Raw genomic sequence first — 11,062 nt, forward strand, 5'->3', positions numbered from 1 at the left:
ATTGGAAAACAGCTTATAGAAAATAAGCCTTATTTTTATTAGAGTTTTCCGTTGACCAAAGATAGTTTTCCATTGACCAGGTTTTTTTTGTGCTACCAAACACTAGAAAATGTGGAAAACTATCTTTACAGAAGGTTTTCCAGCGAAACAAACGGAGCTAGTTTTCTCTCAATTTTAAGGAGAAAACTTTTTGGTGGGTTTAGGGAGAAAACACATAGGCCCTACCATTTATTTTCCTTCCTTCCCACCCAACCAAACATACTCAAAAATGTTTTCCTTCCTATTTTCTCTCCAAAGTTTTCCATCCACCTTATTTCACCTCTGAACAAACACACCCTTAGGGTTTTTATTTTATTTTATTTTATTTTTGAACTCTCATTCTGCATAATTTTTTTCATACTGTCATTATTTATAATCAAAGTACATGTTTTCCATTTGTTATTTTAAAAAAATTAAATTCTTTTCCTAACATATTATTTTTATTTATCAAAAAAAATATTTATACAGCAAAAAAAAATTAATTTTTTCTATGACTGTGAATATTTTGAGTAATGCTATGAACACAATAAAAATTTACAAAAATTTAATAATATTTTTAAATTATTATAAGAAAAATTTTTAATTAGAGATTGTCATGGACTTATGTATGAGTTGGCATGTTAATCTAAAAAATAATATGATATTTTGTTGTGTCTTCAATATTATTCAATTTAATTTTGGGAAATATTAATGGATGCCCTAAGGGCATTTGTTGGTCAACCATTTTATGAAAGTTTTAATGAAAAAAAAAATTAATGTTTTGACATTTTTTTTCTTTTTCTCATAAAAGTTGTGTTAAATTTTTTTTAAAATTGATTGTTAACCAGCCTTAAAGTACTTATTAACAAGACTCTTTTTTGGGTAAACTACATATTTGGTCCCTAACCTTTACGCTATACGTCAATTTGGTCCCTGGCCTTTCAAATGTGTCAATTTGGTCCATAACCTTTTGGTACTATGTCAAAATGGTTCTTACTATTAAATGGTGGATAGAAAATACTGATGTGTCTAACGGCCAAAATAAAATATTAATATTTTTGCCACATAGACTGCCATGTCAACATAACCTTAAATAATCATTGAAAGATAAAAGAAAAACAATTCTCAGTTAAGTGAGAAAAGTAACACAGAATGTGAAGCAAAATTTGGGATAAAAATTTCAAAATCCCTAACCTGCAATTGTAGAAAAATTGGTTTGCTTTACATTTTGGTCTAGTGATAACAGTGAGGCTTGACGGTGACCAGTGATGCCGAGGGTAATGCCTAATAGCGATAATCGACTACGAAATTGGAGCCAAGGGCTGACGATGTCACCAACCTGCTAGTATAATACCTCCCTCTCAGTTCGAGCTGGTATTGATTTTTGGTGTAGTTTTAAACTTCTAGGCAAATCTACAATATTAATTTTGTAGATTTATTGGTTTCACACATTATGAAGAAAAAATCATGGCGCACAAGAAGTAAAGATTAATGATAAACAACCATTAATCTTTACTCGTGTTAAGTTCTACCAGTGAAGGGTTAATGAAGTTTGTTTATACCACAAATTACATCCTATACATTGCTTAACCATTTTTAGCACTAAGATTTATAAGAATCGCATAATAAGAACAATGATAGCATACAATATACCAAGTTGTTCTGTGTCTATGGTAAGAAAAAGGAGACCGTAAAAGAAATTATAACGATTTAGGGACATGTTCAGCCCAAGTTTATACAATCTCTAAACCCATTAGGAAGAAAAAGGAATTAGTTGAAATTAAAGCATTTGATTGACAAAATCGAAAAAGTTATACCAAAAATCATAATACCAGCTCAAACTGAAGATATAAAAGCCTGAGAGAGAGAGAGAGAGAGAGAGAGAGAGAGAGAGAGAGAGAGAGAGAGAGAGAGAGAGAGAGAGAGAGAGAGAGAGAGAGAGAGAGAGAGAGAGAGAGAGAGATTATACCGTTGAGCCTGACCGTTATCTAATCTTTGGACCAAAAACCGTTGAGCCTGACCGTTATCTAATCTTTGGACCAAAACATAAAGCAAACCAATGGTTCTACAATTGTGGATTAGGGATTTTGAATTTTTATCCCAAATTTTGCTTCACGTTTGTGTTACTTTTACTCACTTATTTGGGAATTGTTTTTATTTTATCTTTCAATGAATATTTAAGGTTATGCTGACATGGTAGTCTATGTGGCAAAAATCATAATATTTTATTTTGGTTGTTAGACATGTCAGCATTTTTCATCTATCACTTCGAAAAAAAAAAAAAATCATTTTGACACAATACTAAAAGGTTGGAGACCAAATTGACATATTTAAAAGGTCAGAAACCAAATTGACATATAGCATAAAAGTTAGAGACTAAATATGTAATAAACCTCTCTTTTTTTTATCAAATTATTTTTTAAAGAATCACTTATTGCGATTCATTCATATTAATTTAACAATATTTCCAAATTAGTATATAAATAAATTTAAATTAAAGATGGTCATGAATCCATATGTGAATTTGCCTGTTAAAAAAAATTAATGTGATATTTTGTTTTGTTCCAGTATTGTTTATTATATATATATATATATATATATATATATGTATGTATGTATGTATGTAGGTGTCATTAAAAAAAATAAAAAAATGGTACGGTATAGTTAAAAATATGTCAGGTCTCCCTTGCACCACTTAATAGTCTATAGTCTTACAACACAGAGTCTATAGTCTGAAAAGAAAGGCTGAGATTAAATAGTCAGGGATTTGGTGCTGCTCTTCTTTCAACTCAATTGAAAAATAAAAAATAAAAAAGCATTGAGAATCCAACCAAAGCGTGAGAATTGAGAATTTTTGAAAAATTGAAATGACTGACGTAAAACGGCATCGAGTTTGGGCAAACAGGAGAGAAGAGTGACGAGCGAAGCGAGAAAAGAGAAAACCCAAATTCAAACCTGCCCCAAGTACTGCCTTTACCTTACCTTACGTTCCAATCAAAGCATCTTCTCTTTTTATTCTATACTCTCTATTCCACCACAGATTCCCTAACCAACACTCCCCACCACCACATGTTACAGCGACGCCAAAATTAAACTAAATGCAATACTCTACGGTAGGCCCACCTTCACTTACCCTTCAACCGCTCTGATTCATCAGTGAAACAAATTTTAGGAAGACAATTGAATTCTGCACCAACTTTCACAATTATTTAATATAAATTGATTGTCGGTGAAATATAAATGTGATACGTCGTTATAAAAATAACAAATTGTCTATAACAGTCTGTCCCATAAAAGTAATTATAAAAATTGGTATTTTCAGTCACTGAACTACTGGCACCAGTTGCTAAAGCAGTTTCTCTGGCCACTTGATTGATGAGGAAGAAGAAGCCATTACGTTTTTTTAAAAAAAAAATTTACCAAATTTTTAAAAGTTTTCAACTTTCATTTTTTCCACCAAAAAATTCATAAAAAGTCATATATTAATACTATTCAAAGACAATCAACTATAGATATTAAAGCGCATTAATTCATAAGAATATACACTAACGCATAAGGTATCTATCACAAATTCATGTACATGTATGTGTTTTTCTTGATATATTTGTTTTTAATTTCACTCAACTTTTTTCAAAAACCATAAAACAAATGCAAATTCTTTTTTTTGAAAAATTATAAAATAAAAATTGCGGGCTAGAAAATAAATCACCACAACAATTGAATGAGTAGTGTTGTCTGAGGACTTGTCCAACCTAACCCACATGCCTAACCGATCGGACCCAAGTTGACCACCACTTGATCTACTGTTTGTGGTATTTGATGCTGTGTCAAGTAGTGGGTTTACTCCTCCAAAACTCGATCGCACCCAATTTGATCAACGAAACTGGCAAAATTTGGTGAAATCTATCAAATTTGACAAGATCTCTCTAGATTTTGGTTGTTTTTTTTGCTTCTCTAGTATGATTGATTCGCCCACCACCCATAGAAGGCTTATCTAGTGCTCCTCTCTGGTTAAGGACAGGTCGACTTCTTCCTCACCAGATTTGGTCATGTTGGGTGCGGTTTAAGCACAAACTCGACCTAGACCAATAAGTGGACACCCTTAAACATGCGTAATTGTTTTTGGAAAAAAAACACGTGGCGGAAGACTATTTGTAGAGGAATGAACTGGAGAATCAGGCGTACAGACTACAAAGAAGAGAATTTTAATTTTTGAGAGAGGCCGGAACTAAAAAAAAAATTAAATCCCGTTAAATGGGGAGTTATGGAATCTGAGCCCTGGCCCCCCCTTTGGTATAAAACTAAAACCAAACGCTACCCACATACCACACCACACCCTTCAAACCAAAGAAACACAAAAATAAGAAACAACAATTGCTCTCCTCTCTCTTACCCTGCCTCACAGAAACAGAGTCTGAGACAAAGGAAAAAAGCAAGTGGTCGAGATCCGGCGAGCTGCTTCGTCGGGTTTCGCCCATTTTCAACGTCGGAGCTCCGACAGTTTGTTCATAGCAGTGTCACTGTGCGCATAAAAACAGCAACAGCAAAAGCAAAAGCAAAATGAAGGGTTCCTGCACTCTCGTGGCATCAGTACTCGCCGCATCCACCGTGGCTCTTGGCTCCTCATCTTCCACTGCGGGAGATCGTGACCATTCATTTCATCCTTGCTCCAACGAGGTACAATTACAATTACAATTCTCCAACTTTTTTTTCAAAAAAAAAAAAAAAAAAAATTTTAATGCCAATTCAGACTCTTTTCGCTGTTCCTTGAAATACCCAGTTTGTAGTTTTGTTTATCTGTTTAGTTTTCTTATGAAATTTGTGTTTGCAATTGTGATTTGTTTATGAAGAAAGATACGAGATTTCGCTTTCATTGTATTCTAAAATCCCTTTTTATTAATGGGTTTTATTTGTTCAAGCTTTCGTTTTGAAAATTTCGTGCAAAGTCATAACCTTTTCGCTTTTCCTTCAAATACCCAGTTTTAGTTTTGGTTTTTTGGTTGTCTCTTGTGTAAATCTATGTGTGTGTTTGGTAAATTCTAATCCATTTTTTTTGAATTTTTAGGGTCTCTCTTCGCCAACTTCGAAATCTTATGCCAAAAACTCGCATACGACGGCGGAAAAGGAGAAATTTGCGCCAAGATTCGATGGCCTAAGGTTCATTGAGACCTTGGTCACAGCCCACAGGTGACCTCAAAGCCTCAAAGACCCTCCCTTTTTTGTCTCCGATTTTTGCTGCGAAAGGTTCTGCAATATGTGATTGGAAGAGCAATTTTAATTTTTAATTTTTAATTTTACCCCCATTCTCCATGTGAGTTTGTGTTTTTCTTTTTCCTTTTTCGGTTAATTGATGGTGTAATGCGGTTGAACTCTAAAAGCGTGACAGCCACTGTATTTGTCAATGTCCTCTTGTTTTGTTCGAATTTTATGTGGCCTGGACCTGCTGTATCTTACTAATTTAGCCTCCAAAAATGTTTTTTATTATTATATGAGCAAGAGCAATGTACATGTGCAATGGCCTGAATTGGTTCTAGCTTCTCTCGTCATCTCTCGTATTGAGTCATTCATTCCCATAAAATTTTTACACCAATGTCATAGGAGATAAAAAAATTGGGCCTTGTTAACTTTTCCCTTACGGAAAAAGCAATTTGAAATGTACAGGTACATTGAATTAAAACCTCAAATGAGTTCCAAATGAAATTTGTTGTCGAATTAATTGAGTACTTAATAAGACAAGGGTGGTATGGTTGGCTACTTAATAAGGCATTGTCCTTTTGGTATCTTGATTGCGTATATTATGGCAACCCTTTGCTGTATCCAGTGAAGCACCATTCAAAAACGTGCCCTTGCTGGCAATTCAAACCCCATTTTTTCTTTGTTGCATGTGTGGCTATATGACTTTTTTTTGGATGAACAGTTTGTCATCAATTGTCTTAATAAAATATGATTGCGATATAGCTCTAGCCTTGGAACCGATAGTCAAGTAACAAATTAAAATTAACTGAAGAAAATAAGTCTTTACATGTGTATTGAAAAAAGTTAAAGATTTGGGAATACGAAGATTAGTATTGACATGAAGTTTAGGCCAAAAAGAGAAAAAGGGATCATGAGATGAAGAATATACCAAGACATGAAGAATATACTGGATTGTGAGGTTGAAACTTTCCGCAAGGCCTTTAGGATTAATTAAGGTCATCACGATTTCACTCTTTAGGAAATGACATTGTAATTGGATTGACTAGAGTGGTAAAAAAGAAAAAGCATTTCCTTCTTTATAATCCTCAGCAATAATACCGTAGGGGACCTTTTGTTATGCAGAATGATTAAAAGAGCTTGGTAGATGGCACGGCAGACCTATTGGTAGACAACAAAAGCGCATTTGTTAAGAACGTGATTAGGTTAGATGGAAAGGAGGAAATCACATTTCTTTGTAGGTTAAACATGCTTTTAATCAGAAACGGTAACAGGAGCATTGATTTAAAAAATATTTTTAGAAACTTTTTTATAGAAAAAAAAAAGTAATAATTTTTTTTTAGTTTTTTATATTTTTCATTAAAGTGGTATTAAAACTTTCTTAAAATGATTCATTAACAAGTTTGAAGGGCATCATTTAACTGAATTCAAAAGAAAATTAGGAGGAATGGTAGTCGGAATCTGCACTTATAGTTTTTTCTTTTTAGCAAAAAAAATAGTAAACTTTATTTATGAAAATTCACGTTGTACAATGGGGAAGAGAAAAGAGTGGCATTTTTGGGAAATTATTGAATACTTTGGGAGTATTATAAATATGTACTTCTCCCCTCTCACATGAATTGTGAGTCCCACAATAAATTTAATTAGTAGGATCCACAGTTATGTGAGAAGGGGAGTACATATTTATGGTACTCCAAGAGTACCCAATAATTACTCAGCATTTTTTTAACCAAACAATGGTCTCCCCTTTCTCTTTTGCAACACTAACCAAAGCTAAGGTAGTATGATTACATCGCGACAGTATACTCTAAAAATAAATAAAAACAATATTTTTATACTAAATATGAGAAGCAATATTTTAGAATTAGGTCCACGCATGGCTATTTGGAAATTGGGCCAGGTCTCTAAACGGTGAACATTAAAAAAATAATTTGTCAAATGTTCTTTGGTGTACCATCACTATTACTTTATTAATGAAATCGCTTTAGTCCTTCAATTAATTCATTAATGTAAGGGCCGACAACAAAAAACAAATGCTCCAATTGTACCAGTTCATGTAAGCTCGAAGTCGGATTGCTTGAATGAATCTTTTAATTTCTAATTCAATCATTGTGGAGTCCGTATATGAAATGGACATTGAGAGTTTAATGTTTCAAAGAACTAAAACAACAGTAACCAGGTCTTAGTCTCTAAAATTTAAAGTCAATATAGATTCCTAATGGACTTATCAGAGTCGACTACTATACTTACATACTGTTTTTTTTTTCTTCACAAATAATACTCTTAAACTCCTTAATTGACATATCATCTTTTAGGTTCGTGTAACTTTTTTTTTATTCTCATGTCTCGACATAAATTGACTCACTATTTTTCACTAGTGAGTTAATCGATTGGCTCTTGACTCTTGTCTTTTGCCTCTTAGTAGCCTCTAAAGCTCACTAGGCCTGTTTACATTGGATAGTTACTCGTTAAAAAATCTCAGTGCGGTCCTTCAAACCATGAATCATGATGAATAGGACATTTTTAAAATCTTCTAGCTTGGAGTTTCTTCAAATTGCCTCTAGCCTCACACCAAGATTTTGTGTTCACTAGTGACTTGAGGTGACACTAAATTGAAGTATTCACTTGCCGTCGTTCGTTTCTTTCGAGCAGAAGCTTCGTCCCAGTGTAGTACATAACATGACCACAAAGACTTGGCCATGAGGGACCCTCATAAAAAAGAAATGTGTGTCCAGAACTGTTCCACGCTATTTTGAAAGAAACTGGTTTTGGCCACAACCACAACAATTAGGGTCTTTGTGTCCTTTGATTGAATGACTGTTCAGACACAACTACAGAAAAATATCTAAAGCAAAATCGGCCTGATGATTCTGAACCGTAAAAAATGTCGACTATTGCAGAGTTAGACAAGCACGTGAATCATGGATGAACATGCCTGGCATCTTAAAGTAAGTTGGTCTGTAAATGACTTACAGTAACAAGTTCAGCCACATATATCAAAATTGATGTTAAAATCAAAATATAATGTTTGGAGCCATTTAGACCCACACCCACCAATCTTAAAATGATATTAAGGACTTTGAATTAACTCATAAAAATAAATAAAAAAGAATGAGAGAAAATTGAATTGATCTTATACTATGTTAAGAGATATCGGCTCCAAGTCTCCAACCCCACTCGAATCCATTGCATTTGGATAAATGTTTTTTTTTTTTTTTAGGGTGTCAATTTGGGTAAGTGTGTCGTTTAGAGGTAAGGAGATTCGACTAAATGACTCAACTTATGTTTGACCAATTTAATAATCATACCATAATCCTTCGATTCTAACATGACCTATTAGTGAAGCAGGTTGACACGACACGACACAACACAACCTATTTGACATGCTTAATAAACAAGTCGTGTTAGAGCTGACATGAATGTGAATGTGACACAACTTATTTCAATCCGCTTAATATTAAACAAGTTAGATTGACACAAATTCAATCATTTAACCCACTTAAAAAAAGCATCTGATTAATATTATTATAAATTTAATAACAACAAATTTAATACAAATTCATAACATCAAAATACTTAATAAGCATAGAATTTGAAAATTAATAATAACATCAAATAGTTTAAACACATCGTCCAAAATTTCAAAATAGCATTAAAGTACTTTTTTTTTTTTTTTGATAAGAAGTACTGAAACTTTTATTAATAACTTGAAAAACTCCTTACATCATGGGCAAGAGCTTGCTCAAGGAAGTGATGACTTGCATAATTGAGTGTAATTTATCACTTCTCAACTTTAAACTTTAGTCTAATTTTATTTATTTTGTTGATTTTAGACTTGATTTTTGTTATTTAAATTTTATTCCAGATTTGAAGAAAATAAAGATTTATTCAAATAAAAGAAATGTGAAGCATCTAAAGAGAATATTTTTGGCCTTGGAAGTTGGCAAGAAAAAGAGAATGAGGCGCTGAAAAAGAAAGAAGAAAAGGAGGCGCTAAACAAAAAGAAAAGAGGCGCTTAACAAAAATAGAAGGGCTGAACAGAAAAGAAAGAAAAGTGGCGCTAAAACAGAAGCCAAAAAAAAAAAAAAAATGTGCTGAAACAGTGGTGTGGGCTGAACTGAAAAAGGTTTTTGGGCTAAAGCAAAAACGTTCTGAACTGAAAAAAGAGGTTTTGGGCTGAACTAAAAAACGTTTTGGGCTGAAGCAAAACGTTTTGGGCTTCTTGGGCTGTGTTAGGCTGCAACAAGTTTTGGGCTGGACTTTAAAAATGTAGGGCTAAAAGAAAACAAAAAAAGGTACGCAAAAGCAGAAAAAGGTAGCCGAAACAGAAAAGAAAGAAAGATGGCTGAACAGAAAAAGGAGACGACGCGCTGACCAGAAAGGAAGAAAGGAAAGAAAAAGGTAGCTGAAACAGAAAAGAAAGAAAGAGGGCTGAACAGAAAAAGGAGGCGTCGCGCTGACCAGAAAGGAAGAAAGGAAAGAAAAAGGTAGCCGAAACAGAAAAGAAAGAAAGAGGGCTGAACTGAAAAAGGAGACAACGCGCTGACCAGAAAGGAAGAAAGGAAAGAAAAAGGTAGCCGAAACAGAAAAGAAAGAAAGAGGGCTGAACAGAAAAAGGAGACGGCGTGCTGACCAGAAAGGAAGAAAGGAAAAAAAAAGGGCGCTGAAGTAGAAAAAGGAAGAAAGGTGTAGCGTTGAAGCTGAAAGAAAGAGAGAGCTGGAACAGAGAATTTTTCAACATTTATTTTCTTTCCAATCTTCTCAGAAAAAATTATGGTGAACTCGTTTGTGTTGGATTTAATTTTTAGCATGAACTAAACTTTCTTTATTCTAGGAAAACGATGTAATCTAGTTTCGAACTATGCTTGCTTTTCTATGTTAATTTGAAAAAATTCTCTTCATGTTTGTCTGATTTATTCTAAGCTTATTGCTTCTAATTAACTGGCCATTAATTAGATGATTTTAATCTTGTGATTTGCTGTCGAAAGAGGGGATTATAGGATAGATCTTGAATATTTCAGCATAGGTAAATATAGAGATCGAAAGACTGGTATGAACGTATGTAGTATTAAAATCATTGGTCTTAATGCTTTCTTACTTTATTAAGTTGCATACTCTTGTGTAAAATAATGAACAAGAATGTTTCCAATTGACTATCGAAAGAGGCTTTTGGATGAGTTTGGAGATTGCTAACAAACAGAGAGAATTAAATTTAATTAACTAGATGAGTAAAGCATAGTGAGGGATTAGGTGAAATCGATTTCCTAGAAGTTTCTTTCTCATTAAATTGATTTTCAAGCAACATCTTTCTTTTCCTCTGCGTATCTTTTATTTAAATTGATTTTATTTTGAATTCCAATTACAAAAACCTTAGTGACTTCTCTAGATAAAATCGAGATTAGCATAATTTTGGTATTTGTCAAAAGTAAGTTACCAATCCCTGAGGACAATACTCTTCTCATCACTTTACTATAAAATTACGATACTGTGCACTTGCAATTTTGCACCGTTCAGGAAGCTAGGATTCTCCTCAATCCAAGTGATAAAATCACTAACACCCAAAGCATGCTTAGCTAGAAGGTGGGCTTAAGTGTTACATTGTCTCCTAACGTGGGAAAACTCTACCTCACGGAAATCTCTGTACAGGTCCTGCATCCCTTATATGACAGCTGCCACAGAGGAAGGTGGGTTGGACGTCTCACACAAGGCATTGTGGATAATAAGTGAATCACCCTCAAGGATGATATTGTGGATGCCGATATCTTTTGCAAACACCAGTCCTGTTTCGTGCGCCACGGCCTCAGCCTCCACGACACCCAATGGTGCTTGTATCTTCTTACACAACGCAGCC

General features: G+C 33.8%; 1 long non-coding RNA gene across 1 annotated transcript; it reads left to right on the top strand.

Annotated features, from left to right (window-relative positions):
- Positions 1-3,649: 3,649 nt before the first annotated feature.
- Positions 3,650-5,551, top strand: LOC126713183 (uncharacterized). The gene is made up of 2 exons (XR_007651296.1): positions 3,650-4,695; positions 5,084-5,551. It is a non-coding gene; the product is annotated as an uncharacterized LOC126713183 (long non-coding RNA).
- Positions 5,552-11,062: the final 5,511 nt, after the last annotated feature.

Source organism: Quercus robur, chromosome 2 (assembly GCF_932294415.1).
Source record: "Quercus robur chromosome 2, dhQueRobu3.1, whole genome shotgun sequence".
NCBI lineage: Eukaryota > Viridiplantae > Streptophyta > Magnoliopsida > Fagales > Fagaceae > Quercus > Quercus robur.